Source organism: Antechinus flavipes, chromosome 3, assembly GCF_016432865.1.
Source record: "Antechinus flavipes isolate AdamAnt ecotype Samford, QLD, Australia chromosome 3, AdamAnt_v2, whole genome shotgun sequence".
Classification (NCBI taxonomy): Eukaryota; Metazoa; Chordata; class Mammalia; order Dasyuromorphia; family Dasyuridae; genus Antechinus; species Antechinus flavipes.
Window position 1 is genome coordinate 244,817,631 of NC_067400.1, and position 24,666 is coordinate 244,842,296.

The following is a 24,666-nucleotide window of genomic DNA, read 5'->3' on the forward strand; positions in this document are numbered from 1 at the left end:
TGATCCAAGGAAATCCCAATAAACTTTGGAAAATGTCATCTGCATCCAGAGAGAGAACTATAAAAAAAGACACCTTTCTCCACTTCTATTTTTTTCTCTTATGATTTTTCCCTTTTGTTCTAATTTTTCTCTCCCAACACAGTTCATAGAGAAATATACATTTAAAAAATGTACATTAAAAAATTTTTTTAAAGTTAAAAACAAAAGAAAAAAGAAAGAAAAAAACAAGTGACCCAACTGGGATTAGATATTGGGAGAAAGTAAGAATCTATAGGTTGTATTAAAAGTCATCTAAGTAAAGTTAATCATAAGGACAAAGTAATAATAAAAGTTAGAGAAAAAATTTTAAATTATATTTAAAATAGCAATAACAGAGGCACAAATGGAGGAAAATATAAACTTAATTTTCATGATCGTAAGCAGAAATGATTAAATAAGTCAATAAAAAAGGTACCAAAAAAATGAAGAAAACATTTTCCCCCAACAATATAGTAGTGTGTCTATTTTCCCAAACCTCTTCAATATCAACTACATACATCTTACATCTTTGCCAATTTGTTACATGAGGCGAATCCTCAGAGTTGTTTTGCTTGGTACTTCTGTTATTATCAGTGACTTGGCACATTTTCCCACAAGACTGCTTTTACTATTGTTCAGTGAGTTTTCAGTCATGTCTTACTCTTCATGATCCCATTTGGGGTTTTCTTGGCAAAGATACTGGATTGGTTTGTCATTTCCTTCTCCAGCTCATTTTACAGATGAAGAAACTAAGGCAAACGGATATAAGTGACTTGTTCAGTCTACTGAACTACAACTAGTTTCTGAAGCTAGATTTGAATACCAGTCTTCCTGACTTCGGGTTGAGCACTCTACTGAGTGCATTATTAAGATGCCTATTTGATAGTAAATAGTCTGCAATTACTTTGCAACAGTTTGCAACTCTTATCTCTTATGACCAGTTAGATAACTGGATAGATAACCAGTTTAGATAACATTTTGGAATGAGTTTGCTCATACATTTGCTGTCTAAATATCTTGAATCCAACATAAATCCAGAGGTCTGATATAAAGAAGTTTCCCAATTCAACTGTTTCCCTTCTTATCTGAAATGGTTTAATTTTGTTTGTGCAAAAGCTATTCAATTTCAGGTAATCAAAATAATTTCTTTTATAATTGCTTCTAACTCCTTGTATTATTTCCTATCCACACCCATAACAAATTTATGATCTGTTTAATGTTTTATTGCATTACCTTTAATGTAAAGATTACATATTCATTTTGAATTTTTTATGAAATATTGTATAAAATATTGGTCTAAATCTAATTTCCACAATTTGCAATCAAATAGAGAGTTTTTTCCTTAAGTAACTTATGTTTTCTGATTTACTGAATTTTGGGTTATTGAGTTCCATTAGCTCTGATTTTCCCTTGTCTAATCTGTTCCACTCATAAATATTATTTAATAATATGTGTTGAAGTCTGTAAGATTATTCCCCGTTAGCCATACTTCTTTCATGATTTCCCTTGATATTCTACAATTTCTGTTTCTCCAAATGAATTTTTTATTGTTGTTAACAATCACAGCAATAGCATTAATATAACCTTAAGCTTTGTAAAATGTTTTACAAATATTATCCCATTTTATCCTCACAAGAAACCTGAGAGCTAAATGTCAGTCCCTGACCTCAAGGAACTTATGAGCTCTCATTGAAGATCACATACACATATATAAATAGGTACCAAATTCATGCAAGGTAAAAGTAAATTTTAGGGAGGAGGAGAGAAGAACTCCAGCAGTTGGGAAAAAATCAGGAAAAGGTTCATGTAGAAAGTAGAAATTGGGCTGAATTTTGAAATAAATTAAGGAAAAAGGGCCAAAACTGAGAAGGAATTGCATTCCAGGGATAAGAATAATTCACTGCAAGCAAAGGCAAAGAAGTAAGAAATGAGTCACTGCGCATGAGGAGCAATAAGGTGGTCAACTGGCTGTTCTATAGAGTACTTGAAGAGAGTTATGTATAAGAAACCTAGAAGACAATGAAGGACTTTAAATACTTGATTTAGGAATTTATATTTGATCCCAAAGTTAATAGGAACAAGATGGTAGGAATAGTACATCACCATAATTCTCCATACCCATCTCCAAACAACCATAAAAGAGAGCCCCAAAACAAATCCTGGAAAAGCAGAACCACCAAAAAAATGGGGTGAAACTATCTTTTAGCTCAAGAAACTTAGAAGATCAGCAAAAAAGGTCTGTTTCACTCCAGTAAAAGGGGAATGCAATCCAAGACAAGAAGTGTCCCAGCAAGTCAGCAGCATGCTCCATCGTGACAAATCAGTGGGAAATTCTGAGTTCCAGTGTGGCAGGCCAGGCAAATACCAACACTAGGACCCTCCATGTGTCCCTAGAATAATCAAGAGAACAGGCAGACATCAGCTCTATAAGTGCTTCAGCATAGCCCTAGGCATATAGGTAATCTCCAAAAGCCAGGCCTTCACCTGCTTTAGCACAGCCCCAGACAAATAGGCAGCCTCCAGATTGCTAGGTGCTTCAGTGTGGCCCCAGGAAAATGCAGAAGCACCTCACTAGCTTCAGTATACATCTGACACCAGCACTGGGACCATAGCTCAGCACCAGGTAAGCTGTCAGACCCCTCCAACCAGTCACCCTCCTCCCCTTCTTCCCCCCTCCCCCCTACTAGACACAAGAGTTCTACATAGGACCTAGGAAAACATTAGTATAGTATCAGGTAAATAGCCAGAGCCTGCAACTTCTGACACAAGAAGCCTGAGACACTGCCTCTTCCACCAGAGGAGCCAAATTCAAGTTTAAAAGAAAAGAAAAAGAACAAAAAGGATGAGCAAAAAATAACAAAAAAATAAAAATAAAAGAATGTGGCCATAAAAAGTTATTATGGTGACAAGGACAATCAAGACACAAATTCAGAAAGGAAAAACAATGTGAAAATACCTGGGCAAACCCCAAAGAAAAACGCTGTAGACTCAAGTCCAGATTTGGGTTTGTGATGGATTGGAAGAGCTCAAAAAGAGCTTAAAAATCATCTGGAGACAAGAAGAAATGGAGAAAATTTTGGAATGCAAAATTTTACAAAAATAAACACTGAAAATTATCTTTATATATATTTTGAGAAATAAAACACGGGGGTGATCATCTAGAGCAGTGGAAGAAAAATGAGAAAATAAATGTGAGGGATGCAAAAGAATTATGAGGAAAGATTCAATAGCTTGGAAAAAGAAAATGGCTGCTTAGAAAGTAGAAATGGCTATATGGAAAAGGAGATATAAAAATCCAGTAAAGAAAAAAAAATTCCTTAAAAAGTACAATTGGTAAAGGAAAGGGAAGTAGAAAAATTGAGGGAAAAAAACTCTTGGACAAGTAGAAGCTAATGACTTACGAAATATCAAGAATTAATCAAAAAATGGAAAAAAAAAAAAAAAGAAAGAAAGAAAATGTTAATACCTCACTAGCAAAACAAGTGATCTGGAAAATAGATCCAGGGGAGACAAATGTTAGAATCACTGGACTATCTAAAAGAAGAACCTGGAAAGCATCTTTCAAGAAATTATCAAGGAAAACTGTCCTGATATCCTGGAACTAAAGGACAAAATAGGCACCGAAAGAATTCACTAATCATCTCAAGAAAGAAATCCCAAAATAAAGGCTCCAATAAACATTATAGCCAAATCTCAGAACTATGAGATCAAGGAAAAAATATTACAAGTGGCCAGAAAGAAACAATTCAAATAACAAGGAACTACAAATCAGGATTACACAGGACTTAGCAGCTGCAACATTAAATGATCAAAGATCATGGAACATGATATTCCAGAAGGCAAAGAAGCCTGTACTACAACCAAGAATCACCTACCCTGCAAAATTAAGTTTAATACATCAAGGGAAAAATTGGTCATTCACTGTGCCACATAGCAGCCCATGAACAGCAAACAACAAATTTTACATTTGATCCTGATTGTGACAAAGAGCCGCTAGAATTGCTTGCATAGAGGATCTTTGCTCTAGGAAAATTATTTTGGCAGCTGAAGGGGGATGGAATGGAAAGGGAAGGAATCTGAGGCAAGAAGATCAATTAATAGGGTATTATAATAATCTAGACCTGAAGTAATGGAGGTTTGTATCACAGTGGTGGAGAGGAAAGAAGGTATTTGAGAGATATTACAAAAGTAAAATCAGTGGGGGCCTTTCTTACAGTTTTGATGTGGAAGGAGGAGAGAGGAAGAGAAAGAAGAGGAAAGAGAATTGGGGGGAGAGAGACCTTGAAGAAGATACTTAGGTTGTGAGCCTGGGTAACTAAGAGAATGGTAGTATCCTGAGGAATAAGAAAGGAAAGAGGACTTGGGGGACAAAGATAATGAGTTTAGGATGTCTACAGGGCATCTAGCTGGAAATGTGAGCCTGAAAGTTAGGAGAGAGATTAGGCCTGGACATACAGATTTCAGAACATTAGCACAGAGATGTTAATTGAATCTACAGAACTGATGAGATTACCCAGCAAAACAGTATAAGAGGGAGAAGAAAGGAGGATCCAGGACAAAGTCATGTGGGACACCCAAAGGTAGAGGATATGACCTGGATAAAGTTTCAGCAACTGAGACTGAGAAAGAACAGCATATATAGGTAGATGAATAAGGATAGAATATTATGAAAATTTAGAGAGAACACAGTATCAAGAAGGTGGTTGATAGGGAAAGGAGGGAAAAGGACCGACATATGCAAAAATGTTTCTGGCAGCCCTTTTGGTAGTGACAAGAAACTGGAAGCTAAGTAGATGCCCATCAGTTGGGGAATAGTATATGAATGTTATGGAATATTATTGTTCTATAAGAAATGATCAATAGGATGATTTCAGAAAGGCCTGAAGAGACTTAAATGAACTGGTACTAAGTGAAGTGAGCAGAATCAGGAGAACATTGTACATGGCAACTGCAAGATTATATGATGATCAATTCTGATGGACATGGCTCTCTTCAACAATGAGATGACTCAGGCCAGTTCCAATGGTCTTGTGATGAAGAGAGCCATCTGTACTCAGAGAGAGAACTGTAGGAATTGAGTGTAGATCACAACATAATATTTTCACTCATTTTGTTGTTGTTTGCTTGCATTTTGTTTTCTTTCTCATTTCTTTTCTTTTTTGATCTGATTTTTCTTGTGCAGCATGATTATTTGTAGCAATATGTATAGAAGAGTTGCACTTGTTTAATATATATTGGATTGTTTTCTGTTGGGGGTGGAGGTGGGGATAAGGGAGAGAAAAAATTTAGAATACAAAATTTGGTAAGGGTGAACGTTGAAAATTACCCATGTATATATTTTGAAAATAAAAAAAAGCTTTACTTAAAAAAAAAAAAAAAAAAAAAAAAGGAAGGTGGCTAATAGCCAAAAGCTTCAGAGAAGTCAAGAAAGATAAGACTTGTAAAAAGGCCAGTAGATGTGGGAATTAAGAGATCATTAATGGCTTTGAGGAGAGCATTTGAATTTTAAGATTAGACACCAGACTGCAGAAAGTTAAGAAGAGGACAAGAAAAAGTAAGGGAAGGTACCAACTGTAAATAGCTTTTTCAAGGAATTTAAACACAAAAGGGAGGAGGGATATAGAAAAGTTGGGTGTGAACAAACCAAAGTGAGGTGGAGGTACATAACTGGAAACTTGGGTATACTTGTAGATATTAGAGAAGCAGCTGTAGAGAGAATGAAGATAAGTGAAAAAGTGAAAATGTCAGAAGGGCCAAACTGCTGGTAGAATGAGTTTTGCTTTGGCAAAAAAATTGCAAGATGGGTAGATTTGAGGGAAAAGATGAGTTCTGTTTTGAACATGTTCAATAAGCAACTGTGCAGGGCTAGAGCTCAGCAAAGAGGTTATATATACACACACACACACGCATTCATACATACATATGTGTATATACACACATATATGTGCACATGTGTATATGTGTAGCTACATGTATATGCATCAGTTACATATTCAATAGATAGCTGTTAAGAACTAGTTCAGCAAAGAGGCTGTGTGTGTGTGTGTGTGCACATGTATATATATGTGTATGCATTTTTGTGATTCAATTGTGTCCAACCCCTCATTACCCCATTTTGGAGTTTTCAGTAAAAGATACTGAAATGGTTTGCTAACTTCCTTTTCTAGTTCATTTTACAGATGGGGAAACTGAGGCAAACAGGATTATGTGACTTGCCCAGGATCACACCATATTTGAACGCCAATCTTCCTGACTCCAGGCCTGGCCCTCTAACAAGAGCACCCCTTAGCTGCCCCACATCTACACACACACACACCACACACACACACACACACACACACACACACACACACACACACTTATGCATTCACATTGGAGCTGCTAGATGGCATATTGGATAAAGGCTTGAAATTAGGGAGACTTAAGATACCAGACTCTGAAATCTAAACTAAATTGCCCAGCATTGCAATTCTATTGCAGAGAGCACAACTCCATCAGGCTGGCCACATTGTTCAAATGCCAAACATACACTTGCCAAAAAGATTATCTTATACAGAGCTCAAGCGCTCCCGAGGTGGTCAGAAAAAGGTCTCCCTTAAGAACTGTGCAATGGATTGTATTATGGGAGACACGGGCACAGAACTGCCCAGCATGGCGTGCCCTCATCAGAGAAGGTGCTGGGCTCTCTGAGCAAAGCAGGATTGAATTAGTGCAAAAGAAATATGCAATATTTAAAATTAGAAAAGCTACCACAAATGTTTTTAGGTACTATCTGTGTCTGACCTGTGCCAGAACATTCTAAGCTCATGTTGGTCTAATCAGCCATAGACACATCATAACTCAACTCTAACATAAGAATGTCATTTTGGTCCTCTTACAGAGCAAAGAACAATCACTGTGATGGTGATGTAAAAGATCTAAAAAGGAGCCAGCTCTCTCAAAAACATTCTATACAAAATTCTAAAAATGCAGCAGAAGAAAAATGCTAAGGAAAACCAAAATTAAAAGAAAAAAAAAAGCATTTCCATATATCCCAGAAGCCTACAGGCAATTCTGGGCATAGGCAAGGCAGTGGTAGAAAAAAACCAGCATCATAAAGTGGCCCCCAACTTGGCTCTTTTCAACAACGAAGTGACTCAGGCCAATTCCAGTGGGTTTGTGAAGGAGAGAGAGAGCCATCTGCATCTAGAGAGAGGACTATGGGGACTGAATGTGGATCACAACATAGTATTTTTATCTTTTGTTGTTGTTTGTTTGTTTATTTTTTTTTTCCTTTTTGATCTGACTCTCCTTATACAACATGATAAATGTGCAAATATGTTTAAAAGAATTGCACATGTCTGACCTATATTGGATTACTTGCTGTCTGGGGGAAGGAGGAGGAAAAAATTTGGAATACAAGATTTTGCAAGGGTGAATGTTGAAGGCTGTCTTTGCATGTATTTTGAAAAATAAAAAGCTATTACAAAAAATAAATAAATAAAAAGTTTAATCTGGGGAAAAAATAAAGTGGCCCCTAAATCTAGTGACCCTTAGCTTTAGACTGTCAGAGCAGCATGAAACAGAGCTACCTATTCTGGCTACCTATACATGGCTCACCAACCAGGTAGACAGTTGCACCAAGTCAATGTCCCAGAAATCTGCCCCAGAGTCAAAGCCATGAGTCAAGACAAGGCAGCCTTAGCGCAAGGGCTCCACACAAGAGCCCTGAAATCAATGCTCCTATTGGAGTTACTACAAAATGGGAGAGGGAATGTTAAGAACTTTAACCAGGAAGGGCATCATGTAAGAGGCCTGAGACCAGCAAAATCTAGGACAACCAACTAGAGATCATCTGGACACAGCAGAGGATAAAGGTAACTTCTAATTGTTTTCTAATCAAGAAGCAATCAAGGAAAGGCCAACAAAAGTACAATGGGTTACCAAGAGTCAGATATCAGAATCAGAAATTTTGGAAGAAGCTATGATGTAGTCTAATCAATGGAATTCATTCATTACCTCCTAAATGAAATCCCAAAGTAAAAGCATACAAAATGTCATAACCAAGGAAATTTAACACCAAAGACCCCATATAGGAGATAATATTTTAGCAGAATCTTTGCAAACTTAAGACTTAAGCTAACAATGACGAAAAGATCAACACATATCAACTTCTATAAAAAGTTCAGTTTTTTGTAGTGGAGAAGATCCTTAATTTTCAACAACTCAATCACTTATAAAATGACATAATAATGCAGTTTTTTTTAATGTAATTTTCCTCTAAGAATGCTAAAAATTTTATTAAATCAAAGTAAAGTTCACTAACTTACAGTATGCAAACAACTATCACAACTAGGTTTTCTGTCTGGTCTCCAACCTTCCTGAGGAAAGGGGAAAATGCCACTATTACATTGAATGCCCTTTCTAGTTTTTATCTTCTTGCCAGGTTTCCTTTTTGATAATGAGTACCAGACTTCTTCCTTCCAGGAAAAGGGCATCACGTTTCCAGCCTAGTTTTCTGTCATTGCTGAGGGGAAATAACAATGTTTGCCCAGTCCCTAGCACTAATCTTCTTGCCTGAACTGCCAAAGGTCCAAAGAGAACTTTTTATCTTGAGGCAAAGCCCTATGGATGATGAAAACCTAACACATCTCATTCTTCAAAGGTTAATGAACATCCTCAGTCATACTTTCCCCATCCCAGAAATTATGAACCCTCTCCTCTATCCCTCATAACTGATACTTTATTCCCATTCCCCCTTCAACTCCTACCCCTACTCTTCATGTACTAATCTAAAGCTCCTTCCACTGTGCTCTCTGGAATATCTGGTTTATATGCAACAAACTTGCTTTTATTTTTAATTTTTTCCTTTACAATGCTTCTACTTTCTGGCTCTCAATGAAATCTGACTTACTTCTCATATCAGTCTCCTCAGTATCCCTTTCCAGTACTTGGCTGTATTTTATTCATTCCCTCTAAGTAGTCAAGATGAAGAAGTTGGGATCCTCCTTGCTCCCCCACTGCCATTTCCAAGGCCTCCCTTTAGCACTATCACTTAGTGACCTTTCCCCCTTTGAGATTCAGTCAATGTATAGCTATCACCTAATCAAAATTCTGGTAGCTATTGTCTACCAACATTCAGGACAGTCCCCTTTTTTCATCAAAGAGCTAAGTTCATGGATCTCAATCCTTTTCTCCTCCACAACTCCTGCCCCGCCCCCAACTAGGCTTCAAATTACATATTGATAATTTCTTCAAACACCCTGCTCAACTTGCTCAATTCAGAGTCTACTCCTTTTAACTTACCTCAGTTACACATAGAGTTAGTCCATCTTCTTGTTCTTGAAATCATCCAAAAATGTACTAAGTCCATGTTCATGAACTCTGAAATTCTTGTATCTGATCACATTCTATTTTCTTTCTACCTTAAACCTGGTTTTCATCCATACTGTGATCTCCATTCCCTTGATCTTTTAATTCTTTCCTAGGCCATCTTCCCTACCATACTCTCCTTCCTTAACTATCTTAATCCCTTGGTGAACAAGTTCAACTCTACAATGTTCTGAAGTTTCTTGCCCCTTATTTTATCACTGATCATGCCCTGACAAGTCAAAACCTTGGATATTCTCCCCATCTGTTGTCTATTCCCACACATGTGCAGCTGAATTAAACTAGACAAAACCATGAAATCAGGCTGACTAGGTCCACTACAAATTTATATTAAATAACCTCAAATGAATTCTCATTTATGCAAAGCAACCCTTTAACAATTCCCCAATAACTCACTATCCTGATCATACTTATTTTACATGCCTATATACCTGGATCCATGTAAAAGTTTCTTGGGAAATTCTACTAAATTTTCTAAAATTTCTCCTTATAAATAGAAAAAGTATAAGAAGCTCCTTCTCTATATTACTGCACCCTTTATTTGCATAATTCCAAATTTCTTTCCAAAATGGATGTTATCAATTCATAGCTCGACATTACTGTGTGCTTATCTATCATATCTCACAACTTTTCTAACATTGACTATTGTCACTTTTTGGTCAATTTATTAAATTTTGTCAAATTTTTGCCAATCTGCAGTGTATGGCATGAAACTATAGAATTGTTTTGATGTGCATTTTTTAAAAAAACTATTATTACATTGTTGGTGGAATTGTGAATACATTCAGCCATTCTGGAGAGCAATTTGGAACTATGCTCAAAAAGTCATCAAATTGTGCATACCCTTTCATCCAGCAGTGTTTTTACTGGGCTTATAACACAAAGAAATCTTAAAGGAGGGAAAGGGACCTGTATGTGCACGAATGTTTGTGGCAGCCCTCTTTGTAGAGGCCAGAAACTGGAAACTGAGTGGATGCCCATCAATTGGAGAATGGTTGGATAAATTGTGCTATATGAATATTATGGAATATTATTGTTCTGTAAGAAATGACTAGCAAGATGATTTCAGAAAGGCTTGGAGAGACTTACATGAACTGATGGATCATCATCAGTGAAATGAGCTGGACCAGGAGATCATTATATACTTCAACAACAGTACTATATGATGATCAATTCTGATGGACGTGACCCTTTTCAACAATGAGATGAACCAAATCAGCTCCAATAGAGCAGTAATGAACTGAACCAGCTACACCCAGTGAAAGAACTCTGGGAGATGACTACGAACCATAACATAGAATTCCCAATCCCTATATTTTTGTCCGCCTACATTTTTGATTTCCTTCACAGGCTAATTGTACACTATTTCAAACTCCGATTCTTTTTGTACAGCAAAATAACCGTTAGGACATGTGTGCTTATATTATATTTAATTTATACTTTAAAGTACTTAACATGTATTGGTCTACTTGCCATCCGGGAGAAGGGGTGGGGGGAAGGAGGGGAAAAATTGGAACGAAAGGTTTGGCAATTGTCAATGCTGTAAAATTACCCATGCATATAACTTATAAATAAAAAATTATTATGGAATATTATTGCTCTGTAAGGAATGACCAGCAGGATGAATACAGAGAGGCTTGGAGAGACCTACATGGACTGATGCTAAGTGAGATGAGCAGAACCAGGAGATCATTATACACTTCGACAACGATATTGTATGAGGATGTATTCTGATGGAAGTGGATTTCTCTGACAAAGAGACTTAACTGAGTTTGATTGGATAAATGATGGACAGAAACAGCTACACCCAAAGAAGGAATACTGGGAAATGAATGTGAACTATTTGATTTTTGATTTTCTTCCCGAGTTACATTTACCTTCTGAATCCAATTCTCCCTGTGCAGCGGGAGAACTGTTCGGTTCTGCAGATGTGTATTGTATCTAGGATATACTGCAACATATTTAACATATATAGGACTGCTTGCCATCTTGGGGGGGGGGGGCGGAGGAGGGAGGGAGGGGAAAAAATGAAACATAAGTGATTGCAAGGGATAATGCTGTGTAAAAATTATCCTGGCATGGATTCTGTCAATACAAAGTTATTATTAAATAAAATTAAATACTGTTCGGTTCTGCAAATATGTATTGTATCTAGGATATACTGCAACATATTTAACATATATAGGACTGCTTGCCATCCTGGGGGGGGGGGGGAGGAGGGAGGGAGGGGAAAAAACGAAACATAAGTGATTGCAAGGGATAATGTCGTGTAAAAATTATCCTGGCATGGATTCTATCAATACAAAGTTATTATTAAATAAAATAAAATTTAAAAAAAAAATTAGTAAATAATAAAAAAAATAAAATTAAATAAAATTAAATTAAAAAAAATAAAAAAAATAAAAAATTATAATTAAAAAAATCTATTAGTAGTGATTTTGGCACCCTTTTATATGGTTGTCAATATTTTGCAATTATTCTTTTGAAAATTGGCTTGTTCATATGACGTAATCATTTATTTGTTGAGGCATGGCTCATTACGTATATTTGTTAATGTATATATATTATTTGTTATATATATTTGGCAATTATTTCTGTATCTTGGATACCAAACTTTTATCAGAGAAATCCAATACAAAGACTTTGCCCCATTTTTCTTCTTCCCTTCTTGAACTAGATGCATTAATTTTGTCTGTACAGAAGCTTTTCAGTTTCATGTAATCACTTTTCTGTTTTATCTTTTGTAATTTATCATACATTTTGTTTAATACATTTCATATCCATACCTACACGTATGGTATATGATCTATTTCTCTTCTAATTTTTTATATTATTACTTTTAACATCAAGGTCATTTGACATATGGAACATGGTCTTGGTCTAAGCCTAATTTCTGTCAGCTGCTTTCCCATTTTTCCAGCAGTACTCTGTCAAATAGGAAGTTAATTCCTAGATAATGTTTTCTACTTTTTTAAACACTGGATTGTTGACTTCCATTGTTTCCTCCATTGTCTAGTCCACCAATCTATTAACTAATGCCCAATGGTTTGATGACTGCTATTTTATAATATCTACTTTGAGGCTGGGAAGTGCTACTCCCCCTTTTATTCCTACTTCTTTTTGTTATTCTCCTTGATATTCTAGAGCCTTTGCTTTGCCAAATGAATTTTGTTATTATTTTGTAAAATTCCATAAGGTATCCCTTGGTAATTTATTTGATGTAACATTAAAAGTTTTAATTTCAGTAGTATTGTAGTTTTATTATATTGGTGATGTGGTCTATGATATGGGGCTTGGCATCAAATGATGGCAGGCACCAAAAGTTGGGGTTTAGTCATGTGAAGAATTCACAATGGCCATTCTCTTTAGCAAAAAGTAGATTTATTTAGCAAACAGATCACAGACAAAATGAAGGGATATAATAGACACCAGGAATGGTAAATATGAATAGAGTGGGAGAGCATATGAAAGATAAGTTCCTCAGTAGAACTCACAATTTCCCAGTAGCTGGGGCATGCCCTTAGCTGACAGGCTAAATCCTGAAATGGGCTGAGCACCCTACAAGAATTAGCTATAAGGAGGAGAAGTGGGGTGGGGAAACAGAGTGGAGTTAGTGGGAAATAACATGTGACATGAGTGGGGGAGGAAAGAGGAGGAGAGGAAAGGAAAAAAAAAAAAGGCAGACTGTTGTGAGCTGACCCAAAGGAAGGTAGTAGCAAAGTTATAGGTCCTAAGATGTTTCATAAGGAAAATTTAACCTCAAGATCTTGACATAACTTGGATTGTTGAATGGATTACCTTTAGAGGGATGGGACTAAGGAACTAAATTTATCTCCATTATCAGAGCCTTCTTCTTGGGAGGATAAGGGATTAATTTTTATCAATTCCTCTGCTAACCACATCTAATATTGAAGACCTTATCAATATTATAAGCTCCAAAGATTCAATCATCTATATTTTGATCATTGTCAAATCTATATATCCGTCTCTAACTTCTCTACTGATCTCTACTCTCTCATTTCCAACTATTTATAGCATACTTCAAAATGAATGTCCAGATATCCAAAATTAAACTTATTATCTTTGTCCCTCAAATCCTTCCCTCTTTCTACCTTTCCAATGTTTGCTATGAGCACCACCTCTCAAGAGCCAAGACTATCTTTTGCCTTTGTATCTTCAATACTTAGTACAATGTCTGGCACATAGTAGGTACTTAAATATTTACCTAGCCACTGACCAAAATCCAGAGACATCAAGTAAAAGAAAAGATACTACAAGAAGCCAGTTACAAAAAGTTTAAGTACCAAGGAACAGAGTGAGGATCACAAAGAACATGCTACAGCTACTTACTGAGGAACAATTTTGGAATACCATACACCAAAAGGCAAAAGAAAATACCATCAAGAATAACTTACCTTATAAAACTCAGCTAATCCTACAAGGTAAAAAATGGACCTTTCGCACAACAGAGGACTTTGAAGCACTCCTGATGAGAAGCTTCAAGCTGGGGAGAATCATTCAAATGCAAACACAGGAAACCTAGAACAGTAAACACATTCAAGCATTTAGAAAGACCAAAATGATGAATTGTTTATATTCAATCAAAAAAGTGTCTTTTCAAAATCCCAATTATCTTTAGGAACACAAAGAGATTAAAGTAAAAAGAACACAGAGATTAAAATAAAAAGAACAAAAGAAAAGAAAATAGGAGGAATAAGGAATAATTTAGGGAGGAAATAAGGAAAAGGGGAAGGGAAAATTAATAGTTTTATATAGTTAGGGCACAAGTGAAGAGTATGCAGAAAAGAATGAGAGAGGAAGGAGAGGAAATCTCATGAATCTCAGCCTTATCTGAACCAGGTAAAAGAGGATTAGATAAACAAATAGAGTTAGATATAGAAATGCATTAAACAACAGGGAAACAGGCTGGAACAGAGAGAGGATAGTAAAAGAAAGCATAATCAGATGGAAATTTGCTAGATGACTGCACATGAAATGACAGTTTTAGTCTGTACAACTTGCTATTTCTTTTAAATACATACTGTTACTTTTTTTTCCTTTTTTTTCTTTCCTCCCCTGCCTCTATCCAAGATGTAGTTACAATTAGATGCAAAACTTATATATATATATATATATATATATATATATATATGAAAAATTATTCTGTATATATCTATTTATCATCAGGTTTTTCCCCCTCTGGAAGTCAAACCTTTTGTTCCCATTTTTCCCCTCCTTCTCCCCACCCCTTCCCCTGGATGGCAGGTAGACCAACACATGTTGTTAAAGTATAAATTAAATACAATATAAGCATACATGTCCTATTCCCCCCATCTCCCTTCATAAATCTTTTCTAGTTAATTTGGTATTTATAATAAAATTATTTATTCACTCAAAGTTGTTATTAAAACTATATTGCTTTTACTGTATACAACTGTTTGCAAATCTATCCATGTTTTCTAAGATTATCAAACTCATCATTTCTTATAGCATAGTAGTATTTTATTATAATCACATACCACAACTTATTCAATCACTCCTCAATTGATGGACATCTTGCCATTCCCAGTTCCTTGTCAACACAAAGAGAGCTCCTATAAATATTTTAATACAGGTTCTTTCCCTTGTTTTCCAACTTATCTTCTTAACAAAGATATTAACAATATAATAACATATTATTTTAACAGTTCTTCAAATTTTATTAGTTCTTTCAAGTTTACAAAGTGATTTTAAAACAATGAACCCCACAAGAATTCAAGTAAGTATGAATATTTTTCCAGATGAGAAAACTAAGACTCAAAGAGATAACATGATATCTAGTCATATACCTAGTTCCAAAAGAGGAATTTGAATCCATTTCTTCCTTACTTCTCATTTCTCACTGTACCCTTTGCTCACTTAATCACTTTCATTTCTAGATCCTGAGCCATGTATATACAGAATAAACTGGAGATAATCAAGAAAGAAGATTCTAGCATTCAAGGAAAATAGGAAATACTTCCTGCAGAAAGTGACATTTTTGAATGGGGCTTAAAAGAAGCAAGGGAAGTCAAACGATAAAGATTAGGAATGAGAATTGCAAGTAGGGGAGGCAGTCAAGAAAATACATGTAGTCAGGTGATAGAGTAGCATTAGACTGCAGAGTATACCAGAGGTGAGTAAGATGTAAGAATACTAGAAAAATAAGGATTCAGGTTATAAAAGGGTTTGAATGACAGATTTCATATTTGATTTGAAAAATGACAGGTATAGAGTTCACTAAATGGGGGAGAAAAAAGGGTTACATGGTCAGACAACACTTTAAGGAAATCAATTGATTTCAGTGGTAGGTGACTGGAATGGAAATTAATTTGAGGCAGAAAGACTAACCAGAAGGCAATAGTTCAGAGTGTGAAGTGATAAGAGAATCCTACCATGGTGATGGCAGTGTCAAATAAAAGAAGGATAGATAGACAGACAGAGATACAGGAGAGGTGTTACAAAAGTAAAATTGAAAGAACTTGGAAGAGAGGAGAGGAAAGGATCAAAAATAACACTCAGGATTCAAGTCTGGGTGAGTAAAGAATGGTACTACTCACAGTCATACTCTAAGCATTTTGCATAAACAGGAGAAACTATTTCAAAATCTAAGGAAAAGATTTTGGACATCTTGATTCAAAAGATATATTGAACTAGGCTGGAGCACAAGAAAGAATTATAATTAGGAAAATCTTTGGCTCTATTAACACTATGGAGGAGGATCCAGGCTTAGGCAAGTCCCAAGAAAAGATATGCTCTTTCCCTAAATTATTCTCTTGGTGTCTTGTCTATCCATAGATACAATAATGTAATTTGCCATTGCATTGCCCAAAAATTTCAGTAAACTAAATTTTGTCTCAACCATAAAAAGGTCAGGAGCTTACTTAGAGATATATAAATGTTGGGAAGTTGTTTGTTATTGAAAAGGACCAAAATGATATCATTATGTTAAAGTCGTTAGTATGTCTGACTGTGGCTTCTCAGACCAATATGAGGCCAGAATACTCTTCCACAGGTTGAGCACAAATAAATCCTTGTAAAGATAGATTCTCTAAATTTGTGCATGTTACATTTCTTTTGAGCTACTTCAATTCTACTTTGCTTCTGTATCTTTTTTGATGAGGGTACATCTTGCTGGGTGGTCGTGCAAGTACTGTAATGTTCTTGGTGGTTTTCTGGAGGTCTAGGAGCAGCCTTCTTTTCAGTTCAGTAATCACCACAAGAATAGCCAGTTGTTAAAGCCCAAATCCTTTATCATCTCCTTCACAATCTAGTTTCCTTGCCTGGGGTCAGGCTACCTTTCTTAGAGGCCTTAGAGTTTTGGTTTCAGTGGAGAAGCTGAGGAGGAGAGCCTCCTACCACAGTGATGTGAGATGGAGGGAATGAATCTGCCTCTGAATCCTTGGGCTTGTGCTTCAGCCTCCAGCCACCACAAAGGTGGCCGATGGAATGAATCTGTCTCTCAGTCCCCTGTCTTCTCTGGTTCTGTCTCTGAGCCTCTCGGTCCCCCAGGAGAGCCACCAGGATCCCCAATAAAGAAGGAATGAATCTCATCCAGTCCTTTGCTGGCTATTATATACTCTATTTTAATTACATTATCATAGGTGTGAGTCTTGTGTAACTATATTAAGTACTAAGTACATGTATTGAATTAGAGAACTATTAAGCACCTTGCTAAACTAGATAACCATTATATTTATCAATTCCACTAATTCACCTTGTAAGAATCCTTGTTTTAAGTACAGTTCTGGCTCATAACAAAGTACCTCCCATATCACAATAATTTCTAAAATTCTTCAGAGAGACCTTTAAATTATCCTTGTATTACTTCTTTTGACTACAGTGTGAACACTTGACTTATGTGACTAAAATATTCTTTTAGGCAAGCACACATTTGGAATTCGAACAACATGGAATTGTGATCTCTGCAATAGAATGTGGATGCTTGGCAGTTCAACTCAAAGTACCTCAGTGTTAAATTTTTAATAATACAAGACATTCAGGGGCAGCTAGGTGGTACAATGGATAGAGCACAAGCCCTGAAATCAGGGTTCAAATCTAGTCTCAGACACTTAACACTTCCAGTTGTGTGACTTTGAGCAAGTCATTTAACCCCAACTGCTTCAGAAAAAAAAAAAAAAAAAAAGGCCATTCCCTAATTGATAAGTGGTCAAAGGATATGGTGCTATAAGAAATGATGAGCAGGCAGATTTCAGAAAAACTTGAAAAGACTTACACAAACTTATACTGAGTAAAGTGAGCAGAACCAAGAGAACCTTATAACAGCAATACTGTGCGATTATTACTTATGATAGCTCTTCTCAACAATACAATGATCCAAGACAATTTCAAAAGACTTATGATGGAAAATGTCATGTATATCCAGAGAAAGCATTATGGAATCTGAATGCAGATCTAAGCATATACCATTTTCACTTTTTCCCCCCTTTCTTGTGGTTTTTCCTTTTTTGTTCTGATTTTTCTTTCACAACATGACTAATATGGAAATATATCTAACATGATTGTGCATGTACAGCTTATATTGACTGATTTGCTTGCTGTCTTGGGGAAAGAAAAGGAAAGTTTCAAGAGAAAAATCTGTTACTCAAAATGTTACAAAAATGCCAATCACTATCTTCACATTTAATTGGGGAAAACAATAAGATATTTAGTATTAAAAAATGCAGTGATGAAAAAAGATTTTCTAAGTTCACAGACTCCAAGTTGAAGACATCTTCTTCTGTGGTACCTTAACATAAGTTACTACTATTTTGAGGCCATTAGCTAACTTTGGAATTTTTGCTCAGTCTTGACAGTAGAATGTTATCTATTCTTTGAGAATACTATAAATTTTAACAATGAAATGGTTTGTGTAAAAGAGATATACAAAAACATGATAAGACTGCCATTTTTGGACACCCTTTCTAAAGAGAAGCAGAAAAATGCTTAAATTAGAATAATTTATATATAAAAGTGTTATTAGCAGGCTTGTGACCAAAAGGCAGAGTACAAAATTGTTTACCACATGGAGACAGAAAAGAGTATGCCACTAGGATCACATTTAAAAAAAAAAAAAATAGGCTTTTTTTTTTTTTAAGGAGATGAAAGAGAGAAAAGAATCAATGCTTTTAAGTTTAAAAATTAAAATAAAAAATTATGAGACAAAAAATAGATTGAATGCACATACAACAAAAACTTTAACAGATCTGATTAAAAAAAAAAGCTACTTTCACTTATATTTTTCTCTTTGGAATCTCACATCAATCCTGGAAAGCTCAAAAAAGCTTAAGTGACTTTCTAATAGTATCAGAAGTCAGATTCAAATCCATTCTTCCTTAGGACATAGCCAGCACTCTATCTAAATAATAAGAACATGCAACTTTTTGAAAGAAGAAATACAAATCATTAATAACTACATGAGAAAATGTTTAAGCTCTTTAAAAAGAAATGCAAATCAAAATAATGAGATAAAATGAAATTGACAGAGTATTAAAACCAAGTGGCCTACTACCAAACTTCTGGTAAAGTTGAAAATTTTTGGAAATGAATATAGAATCATATTCACTGGGAGGAAGTGGGGTGGGAAATATAGGATTTATATAACAAGGGATACAAATTATGTGTATTCTTCAGCAATTCTATTATTAGAAATCTAAGGATTTTTTTCCTTTAGAGAAAAAAAATCTATTTGTACACAAAATCTTTTAAAGTATCACTTGAAATAGCCAAAAAACAAAAACAAAAACAAACAAACAAAAAAAAAAACAGCCCAGATATCTTTTTCCATAATCTCTAATAATCTTAAAAAAAAGTTTCATATGAAATAATAGAATATTACTGAATAAAAAATATGAAAAACATTAAAAGAAAAGTTTAATGTGATAAAAAAGTGAGACAAATAAAAATAACAAGATTTGCTAAATTTGTACAACTAATAAAACCAAACAGCATTCACTTATTAATCCTCACAATATACCAGGCATTGGGCTAAGAGCTAAGGACAAAGAGAAAAGTTCCTTCCCTTGTTTTATGTTGCACTGAAAGGATGTGGGTTGGAATCTTTACAAATTGTTAAGTCATTAGAGTTGATAGAGACAATAATTATCTAATTTAGTATAATTGACCCGATCTTACAAGGAGAAATTATGGGCCAGAAGAAACAAGGTACTAAGTAGAACTAATTGATACAATGCTTGTGTTTACATCTTTACTCATTGGAATTCACAAGTATGGGAGATTCACAAAGTTAACTGTGTAACTTTGTGAATTCACACCTCCCTTGAAGCTCTTAAGGCCAGAGAGCACTCTGGGAAGAAACCCATAATCCCTCTCTCTCGCATCCCACAATCCCTCTCTCTCGAAGGAGCATAAATAGAACTTCAATGGGCCAGTCAAAAAAGTTTTCAGAGTGAAGAAGTTACGAGTCGGGAGTTCAGCTGAATTTAGATTGAGAGGGGAACGTCAAGTGAGTTCAGCCAGAAGCCCTCTCTGAGTGAGGAGTCTTTTTTACTTCAGAACATTGACTAGGGTTGGAGAGGAGCATTCTGGGAGATTGAGAGCCAGAAGCCCTCTCTCAGAGGCAAGACAGATTCACCTTGGTGCTGGCTCTGGAGGCTGAAGAAGAAGCAGAAGCAAAGGACAAACCTGTAAGAGCTTTTAGAACCAAGCAGAGAGATAGGTCTCTAAGCTAACCGGGCTATATTGGAGACAATAAAAGATTTGAACTTTTATCACCTGGCTGCATTTGGGGTAATTATTGATCTGAACTGATACTAAGGCTGCCTCCAAAAAACCTCCCCAAGAAACCTGCCCTCTCCCAGAGAGAACTATTATTATAAAGAAGAAAATCACCACAAATGTGTACATATGTAAGTATCACCATTCTCACTATCACTACATCTTTCCTTAGGATTGATTCTTTTTTTTTTTTAATAACTTTTTATTGACAGGACCCATGCCAGGGTAATTTTTTATAACATTATCTCTTGCACTCACTTCTGTTCCAACTTTTCCCCTCCCTCTCTCCACCCCCTCCCCCAGATGGCAAGTAGTCCTCAGGATTGATTCTAAGGAATGGTACTGAAAGGTTGGGAGGCAAGTATTTTAGTAATATAGTTCACAGGCCCCAATTGTGTTTTTTCCATGATTGATTATTGATTATCGATTATTTAGATAATTAGCTTTTAGAAAGGAGTACTTATAAAGGTGGTGTAGAAACATAATACAGTGCCAAAATGTTTGTAGCAGCCCTGTTTGTAGTGGCTAGAAACTGGAAATTGAATGGATGCCCATCAATTGGAGAATGTTTGGGTAAATTGTGGTATATGAATGTTATGGAACATTATTGTTCTGTAAGAAATGACCAGCAGAATGAATACAGAGAGGCTTGGAGAGACTTACATGAACTGATGCTGAGTGAAAGGAGCAGGACCAGGAGATCATTATACACTTCAACAACAATATTGTATGAGGATGTATTCTGATGGAAGTGGATTTCTATGACAAAGAGACCTAACTCATTTTCAATTGATAAATGATGGACAGAAGCAGCTACATCCAAAGAAAGAACACTGGGAAATCAATGTGAACTATTTGCATTTTTGTTTTTCTTCCCGGGTTATTTTTACCTTCTGAATCCAATTCTCCCTTTGCAACAAGAGAACTGTTCGGTTCTGCAAACATATATTGTATCTAGGATATACTGCAACGTATCTAACATATATAGGACTGCTTGTCATCTAGGGGAGGGGGTGGAAGGAGGGAGGGGAAAAATCAGAACAGAAGCGAGTGCAAGGGATAATGTTGTAAAAAAAATTACCCTGGCATGGATTCTGTCAATATAAAGTTATTATAAAATAAAATAAAATATGTATTTAAAAAAAAAAGAAACATAGTACAACATGTAATGCAAATATACTAAAATGAAATATAGGGTTTTTTAAAAAAGTGAATATAAATATCCTTCCCAAAAATCAAAACAGGCTTAACTCCAGGAACATGTGGTAAAGAAGCAACTCACAACTCCTGCTTACAGGGGGGAAGTAGGGGAGATGGGAGGAGGGGGGGCGGAAATCCTCTTTATAGGATCTTCAAGAAGTTCCTCTTAGGCATAATGTAGCTTCTTTTCTGAGTACCATGTGTAGCTATGAATCTGCCCTCCCATATCATATCCAGTTTGTTCTTAACTCCAGATGTTGACACTGCTATTTCAATTGCTGTCCCAAAGGATAATGCTAAGATAGTGAGAGGAAAATGAAAAACCAAAAATCCTCTCCCTGAAGTCCTCCCCTGGACTAGATAGAAGCTGAGGTGCATTCTTCCCTCCTCTCTCTTACCAAGTGTTTTTTCCTCAAAGGCTTTGCTGAACACTTCTAGCTCACCTTGCTCTAATTTCATGAGTCCAAATTGGCCAAATATTTATTAAATGGATATCACCAACTTTCCTCAGAAGTTGAACACATTTCCTATATAACCCCACTCCAGTTGACCAAAGATTTTAAACTTTAGTCTAAAGTCTTTAACCAAAATATGTTTTTCCCCTAGTAAAGCATTGTTTCATTGAAATTGAGTAGAATGAGTTGATTTACTCATTTGAGCCCCACCCTTACAATCAGCACAAGATGTAATAAGGAGGTTCTAGCAGTTCAGCTCAGTAGAAAAGGCTTCACACAAAAGCTTTATGTACACTGAGATTTGAAGGCAGCTAAGGATCCCAAGACATGGAAACAGGAAGAGAGATCCTTCCAAATAGGGAAAAATTCCTGTGAAAAGAGATGGACTGCTTTGTTCCAGCAGCAGTAATCCTGTAAGAATAATTCCATACTAGAATATGGAAAGGGACCTAATATGTTAAAAAGGCTTCAAAGAGAAGATTATGTTGTATCGAGACAAACAGTGAATGAGATTTGGTAAAATTTCAAGTGGAATTTATTCACCGATGGACTACAAGAGGTATAGCAAGACCCCTGAACAGTAGGAGGAAAGGATTTTATAAAGGTTAATATCACTAACTAGAGAGTATTAATTGAGGAAGCAGGAAGATACTGAAGCAGACAGATGTCAGTAGTTATAATCCTATCAAGACCAGGAGGGCACTGAGAACAGGGGTATAGGATGGGGTACTCTGATCACAGAGCATAAATAAGGATGTTGCATTCTACTTAAGACAAAATGCTTGGGTAAGGGGGTAGGGGGGGTGGGGCGAGCAGGAGCTAGTACAACAGTTAAGATCAGTTTATAAAAGAATTTAAATGGCAAGCTATGATTTTTTTTTAGATTTTTATTAAATCCTTGATGTAAGGGAATGAAATGGTCAAACTTATACTTAAACCCACTTCACTGTGTTTTGGAAAAGATGAACTGAATTACAGGATAAGACATTTATTGCCACAGTCTGAGGAAGGGACTGTGGGGGCCTGAACTACTGTAGTAGTTGTATAGGCATAAACAAGAACAGAAATGAAAGAAATGTAGCTAGGTAAAAACAAGATACAACAACCAATTCAAGAAAAGTTCAGACAGATGGTTCCCCACACTAGCCACCAGGTGTCACTAACAGCTTAGGTCAGCAGGGAGTTAAAAGCATTAAAAGTGTTAAATGTTTCTTCCTTGTCTGCTTACATGTAGATATTCTGTGTTTTAAAAAATCATTAAATGTATATTCTTTTAAAATAGCAGGAACTTCTGAACATAGAATATATTCTAATACGCATAACTGTCAATCCAGTTATAGTATTCTGGTATTTAATGGTAAATTTTATTGTATGTCTCAATTTTAGAGAAAGACATAGGAGTACTCCACAAAATGTCACCCCAAGCATTATCATTTCTGCAAAATGTGAAATTATATGGATGTGTGTATGTACATATACATATGTTTATAAAACCAAACTCTACCAAAAACTCCAACCCCCACTGTAACTTTATCATCCTTTAAAACTAGCCATACCATGTAACATTTCGCCTGAAATTATACTTTCATAAGCTAGTGTGTCTTAATTAACTTGAAGAAATTTTCATTAAACTAAACAGTGCTTTAAAAACTTGCAAATCCTAGATCATCCCCCCTCACTCTTTTAAATTTTGTTCTATTACCTCAAATTCTGTCTAAATTTTTTATTATTTATTTTTACCATTCTTTTCTTTTAAATTTTGAGTTCCAAATTCTCTCTTCCCCTTCCTTCCACATCTTCCCTTACCCACTGAGAAAGCAATATATCAATTATACATGTTAAATCATGTGAAACTTATTTCCATTATTAACCATATTTGGTTTTTTAAAAAAGACAAAAATAAAGTGAGAAAATCATACTTCAATTGCATTCAATTGCGTTCATAAATTCTCTTTCTGGAGATAGGTAGAACTTTTTCATCATGAGTTCTTACGAATTCTCAGATCATTGAACTGACCAGAATAGGCAATTCTTTCACAGTTGATCATCATTACAATACTTATTATTATGATGCACATTTTTCTCACTTCACATCATTTCATATAGATCTTGCCATATTTTTCTGAACTCTCACCTCATGATTGCCTACAGCACATAGCACTCAATCAAAATTATATGTTACCACTTGTTCAGCCATTCCCCAGCTATAAATATTTATATATTTTGTGATCCTTTGGGCATAGTTCCAAGATATTTTTCATTATGGTTGAAGCAGGTCACAATTCCACCAACAATTCATTAGTTTATTTTTCCCTCATCCCCTCTAGCGTTACTCATTTCTGACAGATCTGAGGTGCTGACTCAGTTGTTTTAATTTGTATTGTATTGATTTGTATTCTAAATTAATGATTTAGAACTTATTTTTCATATGATAAGCAGCTTTGATTTCTTCTTCTGAAAACTATTTCTATATCATTTGATCATTTTTATCAATTGGGGAATGGCTCTTAAGTTTTTATAAATTTGACTCAATTCTATACTGAGTATAGATTTAAGAGACAAGGCCTTTATCAGAACCTATGGTAAAATTTTTTTTGCTATTACTTCATTATACATGACATCTTTTAACAAAATATATCTTCTTTGATGATCGTTTTAATTAGGTCTTTTTTTTCTTTTACTTTGAGAGCAATTATTCCCACACTTTTTTTTTTTTTCCCTGAGGCAACTGGGGTTAAGTGACTTGCCCAGGGTCCCACAGCTAGGAAGTATTAAGTTTCTGAGGCCGGATTTGAAGTCACGTCCTCTTGACTTCCAGGCTGGTGCTCTATCCACCGCACCACCTAGCTGTCTTACCCATACTTTTTTT

At 35.6% G+C, this 24,666-nt stretch overlaps 1 protein-coding gene across 1 annotated transcript in view; it reads right to left on the reverse strand.

The window, feature by feature from the left end:
• PKNOX1 (PBX/knotted 1 homeobox 1) overlaps positions 1-24,666 on the reverse strand; it is a 189,188-nt gene that overhangs the window by 120,828 nt on the left and 43,694 nt on the right. Inside the window, exon 2 of the mRNA XM_051984807.1 lies at positions 13,803-13,926. The gene's annotated coding sequence lies outside the window, so the exon portion shown is untranslated. The remainder of the gene's footprint in view (positions 1-13,802; positions 13,927-24,666) is intronic.